General features: G+C 50.7%; 1 protein-coding gene and 1 pseudogene across 2 annotated transcripts in view; one reads left to right on the top strand and one right to left on the bottom strand.

Moving 5' to 3' along the window:
* STK10 (serine/threonine kinase 10) overlaps nt 1-16983 on the top strand; it is a 124778-nt gene that overhangs the window by 3454 nt on the left and 104341 nt on the right. The gene's annotated exons all lie outside the window — the stretch shown is intronic.
* On the bottom strand, nt 9137-10110 carry LOC109574842 (small ribosomal subunit protein eS1-like; annotated as a pseudogene).

Below are 16983 nucleotides of genomic sequence, written 5' to 3'. Positions count from 1 at the left end.
GCATGCGTGCTAAGTTGCTCAGCTGTGTCCGACTCTTTGTGATCTCATAGGTGGTAGCCCTCTTGGCGCCTCTGTCCATGGGATTCTCCAGGCAAGAAAGCTGGAGTGGGTTGTCGATGCCCTCCTCCAGGGGATGTTCCCAACCCAGGGATTGAACCCACAGCTCTTATTTCTCCTGCATAAGCAGGTGGGTTCTTTACCACTAGTGCTACTATGGAGCCTCTTTTTCCCTTTTCTCCCTGGTAAGCCACCAACCAGTTTATCTCTGGTGAAAAAGAGGTAGGTAAGATTGATTTTGTGCAAAGTCAAGTTCACTCTCACCTACTCCTTAAGCCATTTCAGATGGATTTCAGAGGGAAACAGTTTTTAGTTTATTACTAGATACAAAGTTAAAGTCATAGGCTATATAGTTTAAAAGTTCTTGCCCTTGGAAATAATCTTTGAAGACAGGATGGAAAGGGAAGCGTTTGGTGTGATGTTGAATGGAACAATCTGCCTTTACTGGGTGTGCCCACTCTCATAGCTGTGGGTGAAGCAGGCCCTCAAATGCTGAACAGAGGCAGGGAGCCCGTGGACCTGATGAGTTGGGTTAACAGGCTGAGATTTTTCTTCTGCTTCCTGAAGATTGCTCTAGTTGTCATCTTATGTTGTCTTTAAGCTTTCAAAAGTTTTATGATTTGTAAAATTAGGAGTACAGTACAAAATTTTTTTAGTTAAAAAGAAAAACATTACCCTAAGTCCCATCAATTGCTGTTAACATTTTGATATATTTCCTTCCAGACTTAATTGATTTTTATGGATAAAAAATATTTGTTTAAATATGGACATACTATTACAGTCCATGGAATTCTCCAGGCCAGAATACTGGTGTGGGCAGCTGTTCCTTTCTTCAGGCGATCTTCCCAACCCAGGGATTGAACCCAGGTCTCCCACATTGCAGGTGGATTCTTTACCAGCTGAGCCACCAGGAAAGCCTAAAAATACTGGAGTGAGTAGCCTATCACTTTTCCAGTGGATCTTCCCGACCCAGGATTCGAACTGGGGTCTCCTTTATTAGCTGAGCTACCAGAGAAGCCCATAATTGATTTTTATGGAGAAAAAAAAATTTTTGGTTAAAATGCAAGGTTGTAATCTACAAAGCTACGGTGTTTTATGCCATCTTTCATTCCTAAAACCTCTTCATGTGTTATTCTAAATGCTTCATACATACTTTCTGGGATGGTTCGGTGCCCCCATGATCTTAATCTTTTTGGATATTTAAGTAATCCCCTCGTAAATTTTTTTTTTTTACTGTTAACAAGTTAAATTGATTTAAGTGCTTATCATGTGCCAGGCGCTGTGCTAAACCCTTTACACGATACCGTCAGTTCTGCTGTAATGTAAATGCCTTCCTAAAAATCCCTAAACTGTGCAGAATCATGCAGTAAAAATCAGAGGCCTTGTGAGCAAATGGGGATAAGGGTACAACACTCAGAAACTTCACCAACAAATTAGAAGAAATAAAGATTGCCTAAAAAAACAAGTAGCAGAGTTTTATACAAGTTTTGTGGATAAGAAATATAGAATTATGGGGACTTCCACGGTGGTTCAGTGGCCAAGACTCTGCGCTCTGAAGTTAGGTGGCAAATTGGACCCCCGTATGGGACGGACGGGTGTGTCTCAAAGGTTGCTGACAGGCGTGAGGGGCCTGTGCCCTCTGTGCGTATTCGTTTGCGTTGGCTCACTTGGGTGAAGTTTTCTGCGTTTACCTCGTGTTTCTGGCAGACAACACATAAGCAGATGTGAATTTAGCATTTTGATAAAATCGTTCCCTGATACATCAGTGGTATTGGAACAAAACTGACATTTTTAACAAGTAAGCATTATAGCAAAACTGACTGTGTATTTTAAATCATCCTTTAGGCTTAACTCCTGGAAGGGAATTATTCCGTGGAAGGAGTGATGCTTCTTTGAGCGTGATTTTTAAAAGAAAATGAGATAAGTTCCTAGCAGCCCCTTTGCCCCCTCGCCCTCACTAAAGGCCATTCCCCCGAGTCCTTTGGGAACCCGGGGCCTTGGCAGCGGCTGCCCTCCGGGTGGGAACCTCAGGTGCCCTCCGCTCAGAGAGCCATTGTTAACCCTGGGGCCACATCCTGCCCCGCCGCCCAGTTCAGACAAAGCTGAGGTTCCCGCCCTCCCCAGCCTGGCAGCTCCTTTCACCTCGACTCTGCCTGAATTTAAAGCCTGGGTTTCCGCTTCCTCCGGGGGCTGCCCAGGTCTCCTCATCCCTGTGCACCTCCCCTTCGCCTCCGGAAAGAGCTCTGCCCCCAGGCTGTAACCTTATTTCCGCTCAGCCTAGTGTTTTTAAACACAAGTCCTTGCTATTGTGAGTGGGTTCCTGGCTGGGTCCGAAAACCAAGGTTACCCGAGCTTCCTGGGGATGTCGCCTGCCCACGGGGTCTAAAGTGGCAGATTTTGCATTGACCTCGCACTGTCTGGGTCTAGAGCAGCTAAGCAATTGCTCAGCCAGCCCTCACCTCCACCCAGTGTCCCCTGGCTTCCTGAAGTTACTCGGACTAGGGGAATATCTCTGTTGTTGGGTCTGAAATAATTTGTGTAAACCACTTAGTCCAGGATGCTGGAAAAGCTTGCATGGGTGTCATCCATTAGCATGTAAATAAGATAAATGAGTGGAGAGTTGACTGCCCCCCCCACCCGCCCCGTTTTTTTTTGAGCCTGGTGCACGGCATGAGGGATTCTAGTTCCCTGACCAGAGATTGAACCTGTGCTCCCTGCAGGGGCTGCCGCCAGAAAAGAGCCTGGGATGGGTCACTCCCAGGCCCAGCTGCTGCCAAGGGCGTGGAGCAGGAAGGTTAAAGGACACAGTTGGGGCTCAGGAGGATCAGGATTGCACCCCCAAACAAGTGACTCCCCCTTCTGAGCCTCCAGACTCTTATCTATAAAACAAAGGCGATGATTTGAAAGATAAGATACTTAGAAAGGTGTAATACATTCAGCACCTGATCCCCACCCAGGAAGTGGGCAGGAAAGGAAGATGGTTCATTATTGCTGATGCTCTTGCTATGAAACAAAGAAGGTCCCGACCAGTTACTGCAGCTAAGCTGGGGGCAAACAGAAGGACTTCAGTGTTAAGAGCTTGTTTGTTATGCCAGGCTCCCCACCTTGGTACTACTGACATTTGGGGCAGCTCCTTCTTTGTCATGGGGGCTGCCTGTGTGTTATAGGATGTAACAGTATCTCTGGTTTCTACCTACAAAATGACACCACTGCCAGCACCTCCCTCTCCTGCCCCTAGCTAAGACAGCCAAAACTGTCTCTGGACAAGGCCACATGTCCCCTGGGGGGCAAGATCGCTCCTGTGGAGCACTGCTGCCTCCTACAAACAAACGTGCCTGGATTCAGCTCCGCAAACAGCCATGCTCACCTGTGTTTGTCACAGGTGTGTGATACAAGACTTGGGCCTGGCAGCCAGGCAGACCTGACTTTGAATCCTGGCTGCCCTACTTAGCCGCTGTATGAAGTCAGGTGAGTGGCTTGCCTCAGTTTCCCCATGTGTTTGGTGGGGCTGAGACCAACACTCACCCCACTGAGCAGCTGGGAGAATCAGATCAGTAGCTCGTAGGCACACAGGATGAGCCAGCTACCCACCTAACCTGATGCTTTCAAGGCCACACGGGGGAGGAAAGGAAGGTTCTGCCCTGGCAAGAGCACAGGACCACGATGGGACTGGCGGTGAGAGGGGACAGCGTCCACTGGGCAGGGCGGGTGAGATGGGGACAGGACAGACAGATAGAGGGAAGGAAGCCCAGGCCAGGAGAGAGCCAGGCAGTGAGGCCTCAGGTTGTCCCCCGGTAGCCCTTGAGCGTGATAGGGCTTGTGGACTGGTTTGCGTGACTCGCATGGTGGCTGAACCAAATTTGAAGTGATTGCCAGCATTTTGACATCATGAGCATTCACATAAAAGCCCCGATCAGATATGCTGATATGGCCCGGCATGCACTCATGCGGGGTCATGTCTGCTGGAAGTGAGGAGAATGTCCAAGCGGAATGTAACAGGAGCCACGCACACAACTTAAAGTGTCCTAGTAGACGCACTCCAACAAGGAAAAACACCAGAAGTGAATTTTGATAGTCTATTTTGGTTACCCCAGTATATATCCAAAGTGCTGTCATTTCAGCGTGTAATCAACAGAGAAAGAGATATTTAAAGTTCTCATTGCATGCAAAGCCTTTAAAATCTGTGCATTTGGCTTTTACACTGCGTCTTGCTGTGGTCCAGCTGTGGTTCAGATGCTCAGTAGTGGCCTTGGCTCGGTACTGGGCAGCATATATCTGGCTTCTACTGGCTTCTACCACTGTGTGCCCTCCCTGACCCACTGTACGTATTTCATTTGCCTCCTCAAGTCCTGTGTTCAGTGTATTATTTGGGAGCTGGGCTTGGCTTTGGGCAGCTGGCCAGTGCGAGCCAGGTCTAGAGTAGTGCGTGGGAGCCAAGTGAAGAGCGCCTTGGATGGCACGTTCAGGAATGTGGACGTCATGGTTACTGTCCTGCCTGCCCTACCTTGCCAGGGTCTGACCCCGTCCTGAGATCAGCCTCGTGTAGTGTTAGAGGAGAGTGATCTTTGGATAGTTACTGGATAGGGAGTGGTTGGCCCCCACAATTGGGGGATGCCAGATCCAGATGTCCTGGCTGCCCAAGGCCAAGGTGACCACTGATGAGTGGCGGCTGGGCCAGAGTGGCCACGGCCTGGTGACTGGAACCAGGGGTAGTAGGTGGACGTGTGGGAGGGAAGGCCAGAGCAGTGGTTGGAGCCCAGGTCAGAGCCCAGGCAGGGAAGTGACTGATGGAAGGTGACCAACCCGAGAAGCAGATGTATGTGGGCATGGAGGGTTCTAGAGAGCTGGGTCAGGAGAGAGCAGAGAGGGTGAGATGGGAAGTGCAGCTCATGTTTGCCAGGCACCAGAGGTGGTCTGGGCACTTGGGTGTGGTCCTGGAGTTGAAGCCCAGCCCTCTCCCTTGCAGGCTGTGTGGTCCTGGAGAAAAGTACTTACCTATGCCGTGGTTTCATTAGCTACACTATAGGGCTTTTTGTCTGAAATAACCCGTGTAAACCACTTAGTCTGGGATGCTGGAAAACCTCATGTGGGTATTGGCCGATAGCATGTAAACAAGATAAATGAGTGGGGAGTTGATTTTTTTTTGACCCTGCTACGTGTCATTATAGGATCCTAGTTCCCTGACCAGGGATCAAACGCGTGCCCCCTGTAATGGAAGCAGAATCTTAACCATGGACTGCCAGGGAAGTGCCCCTCCCTTCTTGTCTATCGTTTATTCTACTGGACTCTAGGAGACTATTCTCACAGTCCACTAGACCTGTGAGTAGCCTCACCTGATGAAGCAGAGGCCCAGAGAGGGACAATGACCTGCTCAGCATCACAGAGCTCTTCCATGGCAAAGTTGGGACTTAAACCCAGGTATCTCTGGCCAGAAGCCTGTGCCTTTTCTGCTGTGCAGCTTGGAGGGGGAGACAAGGGGGCTTATCGGGAGGAGAGGGTCCAGGGTGCCTTCACTGTGGTATCTCTGGCAGCGCTGACATTTGTGAGCCCAGGAATGGGCCATTCTTCCGGCCTGCCTCAGCCTCCACTGGATCTGAGCCCCAGGACGGCGGTGGTGGCCTCTCATGCAGAGGAAGTGGTGACAGTCACGGGCAGGGTGAGCAGAGGAAGTGGCAGGGGAAGGGGCTGGCGTGGGGGGAAGCTGGGTGCCCCTGGGGCCCTGGCGGGGGTGGGCTGCTGGTGCCCCAGGATCCGAAAGCGCTGAGCACTCCTGTGGGCGGGCGGGGGGCGTGTCACAGGGCTGCCTCCTCCTGCCCCTCCGCCTCGTGCTCACTCTTCTTTCTCTTCCCCTTTCTTTCTGCTTTCCCCTTTACTACATTTTTTTTCTTCCTTCTCCTATAGGTTTTTTTTTTTTCCTCTTTAATAACAGGCTGTACCAGAACCAGAATCCAGGCCCTAAGGGTGGAGGGCGTGGAGGGACTGAAGACTTAGCATGAGCCAACCTCACCATCTAAGGGAAGATGGGGGCCACTGAGAGGAACTGAAGGAAGCTCAGCCTCTCTGCCTCAGGGCCTTTGCACTTGCTGGTTATGCTGCCAGCCACTCTTGTGTGGCTGCACAGCTGGCTCCTTCTTGTCCTGTGGGTCTCCACTCCCCTGTTCCCTCCTGACCAGTGATGGCTCCCTGCTGATTTCCTTCAGAGCCCCTGTCACAAACGGATTTTCTTGTCTGTCACGTTATTTATTTTCTTTCTTCAGAGGATGTAAAGTCCTGGAGAGCAGGGAGTAATCAATCCATCTTTCGTGGATAATAGATACGTGGTAGATACTGAGTTCGGAGAAGGCAGTGGCACTCCACTCCAGTACTCTTGCCTGGCAAATCCCATGGATGGAGGGGCCTGGTAGGCTGCAGCCCATGGGGTTGCTCAGAGTCGGACACGACTGAGCGACTTCACTTTCACTTTTCACTTTCATGCATTGGAGAAGGAAATGGCAACCCACTCCAGAGTTCTTGCCTGGAGAATCCCAGGGATGGGGGAGCCTGGTAGGCTGCCGTCTATGGACATGACTGAAACGACTTAGTAGTAGCAGTAGATACTGAGTTAATAACTGCTGCATAAGTGAATGATGAATAGTGAAGGCCAGTCCTAGCTCCCCGCCCGCCCCAGCCAGCACTTGTGATGGGTGCCGGCCCTGAAATCAGTTCTAGGCTTTCTCCTGGCTTCCCCTGCTGTGTGCTGTATGACCTTGGGAAAGTCACCTCTGCTCTTTGAGTCTCAGTATCTTGAGCTGTAAAACGAGGATCAAAGTAGTGCTTCCCTCAGAGATTGTGAGGATGGAGATGTGTGGCCAGCCCTAACACGGCGCCCAGCGTGGAGGAAGAAGAGGTGGATGGGAATGTCATCACTGTGGTTCTCTGCTGGTTGACCAGGTTGCCTGGCCCAGCTCTCTGAGGATTAACAAAGGCAGAGTCCCCTGAGGCCCCTGGTCCAGCTCCGCTTGTCTGTCACACTGGAGGCTGCTCCTGGGTAGATGCTGGTGTTCAGGTCTTGGGAATCAGCCTAAAATCTACTGCTGGGTTATTATTATTTAAAAACAATTTTATTTATTTATCGTTGGCTGTGTTGGGTCTTTGTTGCTATGTGGGCTTTCCTCTCGTTGCAGAGAGTGGGGGCTGCTCTCCAGCTGCGGTGCTCCGGGTGCTTACTGAGGGGTCTCCTCTTGTGGACCCAGGCTCTAGGGGCTGCGGGCTTCAGGAGCGGTGACGTGTGGGCTCAGTGGTTGCAGCTCATGGGCTCTGGAGCACAGGCTGGGTAGTTGAGGCGCGTGGGCTTGGCTGCTCTGTGGCATGTGGGATCTTCCCGGACCAGGGCCGGAACCCATGTCTCCTGCATTGGCAGGTGAACTCTTTCCCAGTGAGCCCCTGCCGCTGGGCTGTGAGGATGAACGTGATTCAGTAAAGAGGCTCTTTACTGGCCCCCTTGGGGAAGTTTGCTGCCTGGCAAGTTCTGTGCCCGCCCCCCGGCCCGCTGGCCCAGCGCAGGCGAGGCCACCCCGGGTGTCTGGAAGAGCGGCAGTCACGCCCTGGGGAGCAGCCGGCGCCACTGCCTCGCTCCCCTTCGCCCTTCTTCCTGGAAAGCTCTGGCCTGGCGTGTCTGGCGTCCCAGACCCAACTCTTGGCCCTCTGAGGAGGTTCCCACAGAGCTGGCTTTGTCGCCCTGAGGAATGGCCCTGACGGAGCTGGCATGCCTCTCTGTTGGGCTTTGAGTTTCCTTCTACCTTCGATTTGCCTCTTGGTCGGCTCTGCTGCCAGACTGGTGAGGCCTAGATCTTTCTCGAGCCTTCTTTTCCCTCGGGTGCCCTTAACATCCCTAGCCCCACTCTGAGGTGACAGCTGGGGCTGAGGAGCAGTGACTGGTGTGCTTCTGTTCATGAAGAATCTGGACCCCAGGTGCCAGTGCCAGCCTCTGTCACTTGTCCTGAGTCTCCAGTCTGTATGCAGGACCAACTCCTGGGGCCAGCAGGGTGTACTTCGGAAGGCCCTGGAACCGCTCCGTACCTCCTGCAAGAGCCTTCCTCAGAGGCTCCGGACTTGGGGACACTCTTCACCCTGTGAATCGCAGGAAGGCTGCTGTCTTCGCTGTGTGACTTGGGCTAGTGAAGCTATCCCTCTGAGCATCCTAAGCTTCTTTTCCTTCTGGAAAATGGGGAGAATACAGTCCCTCTCACAAGCAGGACCAAAGAGTCTTTGCACCTGTGATCTTATAAGACCAGTTCCCAAGGGCACCCAGCCAGGACTCAGCAGAACTGACCCAGGCGTGGCTTCACATCTCAGACCTATCCAGGGTCCCTGCCTGTGTGACCTGTGAGGGGTGCAGTGGCCCTGCTGTTTGGAGACCTGTCTGGCTGTCTGTAGATCGCGTCTCAGGCTTTTGAACACAGCACATGTGACCAGGATAGACAGTCCAGTGACGGGATTGGTTAGATCTGTGGTGGACCCACCATTCAGTCTGCAGTAGTTGGAGAGGATGCTGTGGAAGAGTGTTTTGTGATCTGAACAGCTGGTCATGGCATATTGCCAAGTAAAAAGGAGAATGCCATATCAGTGTATACAGTTAAATCCCATTTTTGTGAAGTATGCAAAAATACATTAGTGGGGAGGAAAAAAAAAAAAGCATGAGTGAGTTACTGTGGAATGCACACTATGACTGAGTTCTGCTCCTAGCGTCTTTGACGCATTAACTCACTGAATGCTCATAGCAGCCCATGAGGCCGCAACTGTTAACATCTTTGTTGTTCTAAGTAGGAAATGAGGGGCAGAGTGGTCACCTAAGTCCCCTGGGACCACACAGCTGGGAAGTGCTGGCGTGGACTTGCCAGACAAATCTAGGTACATCCATACTGTGGAATCCTGGGAGGAGGTGCTCCAAGTTGCTGAAGGCGGTTATCTCTGGGATGATGCCTTGTTTGATTTCCTTCTTGGTACCATTATATTTTGAAGATGTTCTTTAACGAGTACATAATTCTTTTTTTAAAAAATAACAGGTAAGATGTTTTGGCACCATTAAAAGTCTTGATTTTTAAACAGATTCTTGGACTGGTGGGTCATATCCATCAGCCTGTTCAACTTCAACACCTGTTTCATCCCCGGGACATTTTCCAGAACTCTTGCATTCACCGTGGATTCTCCATGAGCTTTCCCAATTCAAACCTGCTGTTCTTCAGCATTTTTACTTTTCTAACAAAGACATCATGGAGTGGATAAAGAGATTTACAGGCCTTTTCTGTGTCTTTTCCAGTGTTTCTGGAATCAGTCTGTTGATGACATCTTTCAAGTTTTGTCTGCACCTCTCGAGTCATGATTTCCATCATCTTATGGACCTGGCAGACCTGCTGGTGCTGGGCATAGGAGATCTTCCAAATCTGATTGTTGCGTCTTTTAGTAAAACCCACACAGGATAGGTGAAGCAGATAACCTCGGTAGTCTTGACATCACTGTGAACTCCAGTCACGGTCTGCCCTGTTTTGGTCATGGAACACGTTTTGTAGTGGGTAAGATCCATGCCGTGGCTATTAGGCAGGCAGTTTTTTTGCTCTGAACATCCTCAGTAGGTAGCTTGAATTTTCTAAATGCAGCTTCATGATTCTGCAGATCAGCCAAGCTCACTTCAAAAACACAAGTCTTGGAACTTCTCTGGTGGTCCAGTAGCTAAGACTCCGTGCTCTCAATCCAGGAGCCCTGATCAGGGAACTAGATCCCACACGCTACAACTAAGACCCAGCACAGTCAAATAAATAAAAATCAATGTTAAAAAACCCAAAACACAACCCCTAAGGCTGTCAGTGCGATTTTGTCTCCTTGAGTTCTCGTGACTCATGCTCCCCAGCATTTCTTATATTCAGCATTGCTGGTGCTTTCATGTCATAGCAGTCTTTCTTAGCAAACAGGTCAACCACTTTCCTCTTGGCTCCCTTTTTACCTCCTTTCATAAGGCACTTGTTCTTGTTGACCGCCATGGTGCTCAGAGAGCCAAAAGGTACATAATGCTTTTGGAATAATAATAATTAAAAAAACCCAGCACACACAGTATTGTTAATTGAAACCACAGGGCAGCCTCAACTCCTCTGAGATTTGGGACTGACTGGAAAACAGGGTTGATAAGAGTACGTGACTCCCAGGTCGTGTGAAGATTGAGTGAAGTGCCTGGCCTGGTGCAGGGAGCATGTTGTTGCTCAGTCGCTAAGTTGTGTCCCGCTCTTTGCGACCCCATGGACTGCAGCCCGCCATACTTCCTGGTCCTTTGCTGTCTGCCAGAGCTTGCTCAAACTCATGTCCATTGAGTCGACGGTGCCATCCAATCGTCTCATCCTCTGTCATCCCCTTCTCCTCCTGCCCTCAGCCTTTCCCAACATGAGGGTCTTTTCCAGTGAGTCGGCTCTTCACATCAGGGCCTGGATAAAGGTGCTTCCTTCCCCTGTGCTCGTGACCCCAGGCTGCCCGCCCCCGCCCGTGACTCAGCACTCTGCCCTCTGAGTAGAGGGAGCTTGAGACAGGTGGGAGCAGGAGTCTCAGGAGGCAGAGCCCCCTGTCACCTGTCCCACTTCCTCTATCTGGTCCACGGGGTTGGATTCCCTAGCACTTTGGAAGATCTGAGAGCCGAAAGCTCCCACATCCTTAGCCAAGTTGGCCAGGTTGCGTGGGTTTTTGGCCAAGGCCTTGGTGTGGTATCTTCAGGGCCAATCCTGTTTGGGTTTTACTGTTTTATTTGCTGGCCCAGAAGGGTTCTGAGGCTTGGCATTTCCCTGCTGTGCCAGCATGGCCTGCCAGGGTTCTCTTCCCCGAGGGAGTGAGAGATTGAATGCCTGTCTTTAAAGCCGTGTCACTCTCTGCTTTTGTGCTTCATGCTCTTGGCCCTCCTTAAGTGTCACTTGTTCTGAAACTCAGCCGTTTCGTTTCTCACTGAACTGAAACTTGGCCTGGCGATTATTGATCAGGAAGTGGTTTCCTGTCATTAATTGTGTATGTCCAGGCCCAGCCAAAGGCTTTGGCTCCCCCAAGGTAAAGAGGGCCTATCTTCCAAAACCAGAGACCAGATTAGATTCAGGAATCTCAGTGTGTTAAGGAGACAGTGGACTTCTTGTCACTTTCCTTTCTTACCTGGAGGGCCCTACTTCTGTCTGTTTACAAGGAGATACACACCAATTCATCTACCCATCCATTCATCTACCCATCCATCTGTCTATTATTTTAAAATACATATTGGCCAGATAGAGTAACGTTAATAATATTATTAATAATTAACATTATTAATAATACATTGGTGAACAAGATAAACATGGTTTTAGGCTTTTAAAAACCAAAAATACACAGTGCTAGGTGAAGGCAGTAACACCCAGCAGGCTGGTGTCCGTAGGAGCCAGCAACAAGGTGGTCTCTGGTGCCTTTGGGAAGAGAGGAAGATCTGATGCCGGTCTACTCCCTAGACACACCTTCACTCCTTTACCCCTCTCTCTCGTACGTCTCTTCTCCCATCCACTGATTTTCCCTCTTACTCAGTGTGTCATTCATCTGTCAGTCTGTCCATCTCTCCGTCAGCCCATTTGCTCATCTTCCCATCCACCTATCCATCCATCCTCCCACACACCCATCCTTTCATACACTCTCCCTCCTACCCATTTTCCCACCCATCCATCCATCCACAGTATAGTATTCTATACATCTATACCTACGCCCCTAACACCCACCCGCTTCCTGTTTGTCCATCCACTTTCCCATCTGCCCAGCTGTTCTCTCATCTGCTCATATACCCACCACCCATGTTCCCATCCACCCACTGGCTGTTCTGGAACAGGTTGTATGGGATAGGACAAGACGAATCAGAGATGGGCTTTAGCTTTGCAGGACTCACAGTCAGGTCAGAGAGAGAATCTGTGAACACAGAGGACTGTGGAGGACTTCCGTGGTGGTATGGTGGTTAAGAATCCACCTGCCAATGCAGGGGACACAAGTTTGATGCCTGGTCCAGGAAGACCCCACAGGCCCCAGAGCAATAAGCCTGTGCACCACGCCTGCTGAGCCCGTGCTCTAGGGCCTGTGCTCTGCAACAAGAGAGGCCACCGCAGTGAGAGGCCCTGCAGCCAGACAGTAGCCCCACTCACCAGGAGTAGAGAAAGCCCATGCACAGCAACAAAGACCCCAGATAAAAGGACTGTGGCACCAGGTGGACTGTGATGAGAGCCCTAGTAAGGTGTGAAGAAGTTCTAGCAGGGGATGGGAGCTGGGGTTCTGGGAACATCTCACGGAGCAGGCTGGGGTTGAGTTAGACTTTGTGGAGTGGTTAAACACAGGTATGGCGAAGGCACTCCCCATGGAGGAAGGAGCATCAAGCAAGGCCTGGAAGTAGGGGGCCTCAGGCATTGGCTGTCGCAGGAGGGGATTGCAGGGGAGCAATGGGGTCCTGGAAGAGTGGAAGGGGCAGATCATGCCAAGCCCCGGAATTTGGGCTTTATCACGTCGGCAGAAGGGAGCCATTGAGGGCTCATCCTAAGAGGGTCTCCAGTATAAGGCAGCAAGGGAGAGGGGAGAAAGGGACTGGTGTACACAGCCGCTGGGCAGGAGCTCCTGGAGAGTGTCCTCTGGAGGGGAAAGCGCACCAGGCACAGGGTTGGACCTGAGCGGAGTCCTGGCAGCCACTTCCTAGCTGTGTGACCTGGGCCAAGTCACCCTCCCTACCTGGGCCTGTTTCCTATTCAACAGGAGGAGATGGCAGGGCTTTGCATCTCTTGTGGACCCATGCTGGCTAAGGTGGGATACTCCTTATCCTGCCTCAAGAGGCCATAGGAGGCCTCGGCAGGCCCTTTGGCATCTTGGCCCCTAAGGACTCAAGCCTCGGGAAGGCGGGGCTGCGGTGCTGTGGCTCCACTCTGCCCCCAACTCATGCCTGCCAGCCCAGGGCGGTGGCAGCGTCTGAGCCCGAGGCCACGACTGCCACCCATCCTGTCCACGGCCCGTGGACCACCCTGCTCGAGTTGATGTTGAGCCCTTCCCTTACACGTGGCGGGTTTCACTGTGACCCTGGTTTCCTCCAGGGCCCAACTTCCTCCTTCCTTAATTGAGAGTTGAAGGTTTCCCCACGATTGGTGACCGTTGTCACCACGCAAAGATTGACTGTGTGCAGGCAGGGACAGCCCAGCTGGACACTGTGGGGCGCAGACCAGCCCCTCCTTGGCTCCAGTGGCCTCAACCTCTCTGGACACAGGCCTGGCTCGGTGTCCAGAGTCAGTCAAGGGGACGAGGGAAACAGAGACCTTTCGCCTTGACTGTTCCTTTCTTTGGCTCTGACCTGCTGGCCGTGGCTGCTCATCTGACAGGTCAGCTTCGAGCCTTTGCTCACGCCTGCCGCCCAGCCAGGTTGCTAGGCAACCTCACAACTGATCCCCACCCAAGGTTCTTCTTCCCCTTCTCTGCACTCAAGCTTTTTGTTCCTTCCTAGAAAAAGAAATGCGTGTTTTTGAGACTGGAGCTGGTACACTTGAGTGTGGTGGATGCTCCCTCACCTCTGTGAGAATGCCTTTTCTGCCAGGCGCAGCCTCAAGTGCAGAGCTGCCCACTTACTGGAACTTTCTGCAGTGATGAGGCTGTTCTGTATCTGCTCTGTTCAGTATGGTAGCTACTGTTCACTGGGGTTAATGTAACCGGGAAACTACATTTTAAGTTTCAGCACCTGAGACTAGTAGCTACCATCCTGATAGTGCAGTTCACGGGGGTTCCTGAGAGGACAGGTGCTCATCCCTGGAAGCATTTAAAGCAAGTTCTGGATGAAAGGGCCACTTTCTGTGCCTCAACCCCAGTCAGTCCTCACCAAGACCCCTGTGGCTGATTGCTAGATGTCCATTGAGTGAAGATCACCTTTAGAAACCACTTGGATTCCTTAATCTGTGTTTCAGAACCTCCTGGTCCAGAAAGTGAAGTGTGAAAGTGTTAATCGCTCAGTTGTGTCCAACTCTTGGCGACCCCATGGGCTGTAGCCTGCCAAGCTCCTCTGTCTATGGGGTTCTCCAGGCAAGAACACTGGAGTAGATTGCCGTTCCCTTCTTCGGGGAATCGAACCTGGGTCTCCCGCAGTACAGGCAGATTCAGTTATAGCTTAGTTATAATTTTATCATCCAGCTTCATTTACTTATTATTATGGCTTAATTATCTTTTTCTTATTACTGTATTATTTTCCTATTTATCATTTTAAAGGATTGCTTAATATCCCACTAAGTTAATTTAACCATCATCCTTGGGTTGAATATTTAGGTTATTCCCTCTTTGTTTGCGATTATTGTGGGCTAATGTGAATTGGACCCTAGTACACTTATTTTGTTGTCTTTTTCGGAATTATTTCCTGGCCTTACCATCTCAGGAGTGAGTGCTAATTGGCTTAAAAGGTATTTTCTAGGCTCTGAAAATCTGTTGCCAGTTTTGATCTTGATGAGACTGAATCTATGTTCTCATCAATAATGAATTTCCCTATTTTACCATTTGTTTGCTTACCAGCATTGGAGGTTGTCATTTTTCCTTCTTTGTTAATTTAAAAGTGTAATGTGACTTTCTCTGCTTTTGGGGAGGAAGAGTCTTGTGGCGGAAGAATCTGTTTGCCTGGGGCCTGTGAGCAACTGCATTTCCCACGTGGGTTGCTGATCCCATTTTATCCGTCAGGCCCTCTGAGAAGCCTCAGTACAGGTCACTTTGTAGATGATGGTGCTGTTGGGAGTGAAGGTGGTTCTCATTACACAAGTGTTGCATGGTGAAGTATTTTCATAGGTGTCTACTGTCAGCTGGAACAGCCCCAGAGTTGGGGGCTCATTTCCTTTTTGGTGGCAAAAGACAGTCATCCCAAAGGGAGTCTAAGGCAGGGCCTGCTTCAGGACCGGCTGGCTCCAGGTGTCCCACAGACCCTCAGTGTATGTCTTCCTCCATTGTGGCCTCTCTGGTCTTGGCCTCATCCTCAGGCAGGCTCTCCAAAGGGGTGGCCAGATGGGCTGCAAGACCCTCTAGCCTTCCCATCTTACAGTTTAGCAACCCAAGAGAAAGAAAAAAAGATGTATAAGGCGATAAGTTTAGCAAAAAATTAAAAAACAAAAAACAAAAGACCACTTGGGTACAACCCTGTTGGTCTGCCACTGGGTGTGACTGAGAGGGTCAAGACTGAGTGGCTGGGCTGGGCTGTGTGCCAGGACTGGGTGGGCTCAGCCCCTCATGAATCTCTTGCACGAAGAGTGAAAGAGAGGCAGTTCCCAAAAGCAACTGGTGCTGTGAGTCCTCAGAGGAAAACGGATGCAGGCCAGTCCCCCTGCTGCCCCGCTTTAGGATTCATTTCCAGGCAGCTCCATGGGCTCCCAGGCCTGAAGTGAGTGGCGCCCCGGGAACAGGAACCCCCCCCACCCCCCGCCAGTCAGGCTCTTCAGCTTTTGTGCTCTCGTTTACTCTGTTTGGTTCTGCAGATAACACAGTCACCGCAGACTGCACTCTGGGCACTGCATAACCTTCACAAACTCAGTTTCCCCAGCTGCAGACTGGGGACTGGGAGCTGGGGTTTGAGAGGGGCGACTGATGTTCTTTCTGGTCGCTGTGTTCTGTGATATCAGTCCTTTCCCCGGAGGAGGGGGAGGGCGGGACACAGCGGTCAGCCTGCAGCCAGGAGGGCAGGGAGGGCCTGGGGGCCGTCCCCAGCTGGCGGCGGCTGTGTGGGTGACTTTCAGGAAGCCCTCAGCCCCTGGCTGGGCCCCTTGGCTTGGGCGGGGCTTCTGCTGGAAGGGTGGTTCCCGCCTCCTTGGGGCCGGGCCCGTGCTGCACAAGGGGGAGGATTGTTCCCAGAGAGGTGCCTGGGCGGGAAACACAAGTGGCCACTGTGTGTCTGCTCTCAGGGTGTGGGGCGAGGCGCTAGTCACCGCTGGCCAGCAGTGCAGGGCTGGGTGGGGGCTCTTGCCGTCCGTCCTTCCCTGGACCCCAGTCTCGCTTCAGTCGGTGGGAGACGGACGTCAGAGGCCACAGATGGCCGTTTGTTCTTTGTATGACTTCTTGTCTGTCAACTCCCACTGTGTCCCATCCACGTGGACAACCTTTAGCTTTCCAGTACCCACCCACTCCCCACGCTGCCCTCACATCAGACTCTGGAGAGAGCTTGGCTATCGTGTCCCCTTTCTCCTACTGCAGAATTTACAGGAACCTCTGGCAAAATGGTCAGGAACATGGATTTTGAAGTCACGTGGGCTTCTATTTAACTTCCAGCCCTGCTGTTTTACCTGCTCTGTGACCTTGAGCAAATGACTTCACCTCTCTGGGCATCAGTTTTCTTGCATATATAAAATGAGGCTCTTATAGATGTATGTATTCTCAAGTTCCAGACCAAGAGAAGCCAAGCTGCTTTCATCTGCTCCATCCTACAACCTCATGTTAGAACTTAAGGGCAGTCACTGTGTCTTCTTCACTGAATAGGAAACCTGAATGTCCATCACTGTGTTCTCTACAAGTTTTGTGAACCTGAACAGACTTAATCACAATGCAATGATAAATAATGGCCCTAATGTCTACCAAAAGGAGATACAAAGTTCAGAAATGCATTTTGAAATGTCAAACAAGGAATAAATCACATTCAGGATCGTTTTAATGTTAGGTATTTTATTATATGGATTTATTCTATGTTATGCATTATTTAATATGTACACATTTATGGTATATGTCTACATATATATACATAGCTAGTATACTAGTATCTCAGCATATTTGAATACTTTAATTCTTTCTAGGTGAAAGAGTTTACAAAATATCTTTTTTCCTACTGCTTGCTTGTTCACCCTATTTGATTAAAAGTAACAATTTTTGCTGAAAGAAAAAAGAGGCTCTTAATAATACAATGCTCTTGTAAAAATTAATTGAGGG

Source organism: Bos indicus, chromosome 20, assembly GCF_029378745.1.
Source record: "Bos indicus isolate NIAB-ARS_2022 breed Sahiwal x Tharparkar chromosome 20, NIAB-ARS_B.indTharparkar_mat_pri_1.0, whole genome shotgun sequence".
Classification (NCBI taxonomy): domain Eukaryota; kingdom Metazoa; phylum Chordata; class Mammalia; order Artiodactyla; family Bovidae; genus Bos; species Bos indicus.
Note: the sequence above shows the minus strand (reverse complement) of the source record. Positions and strands in the feature narration are given on the sequence as shown.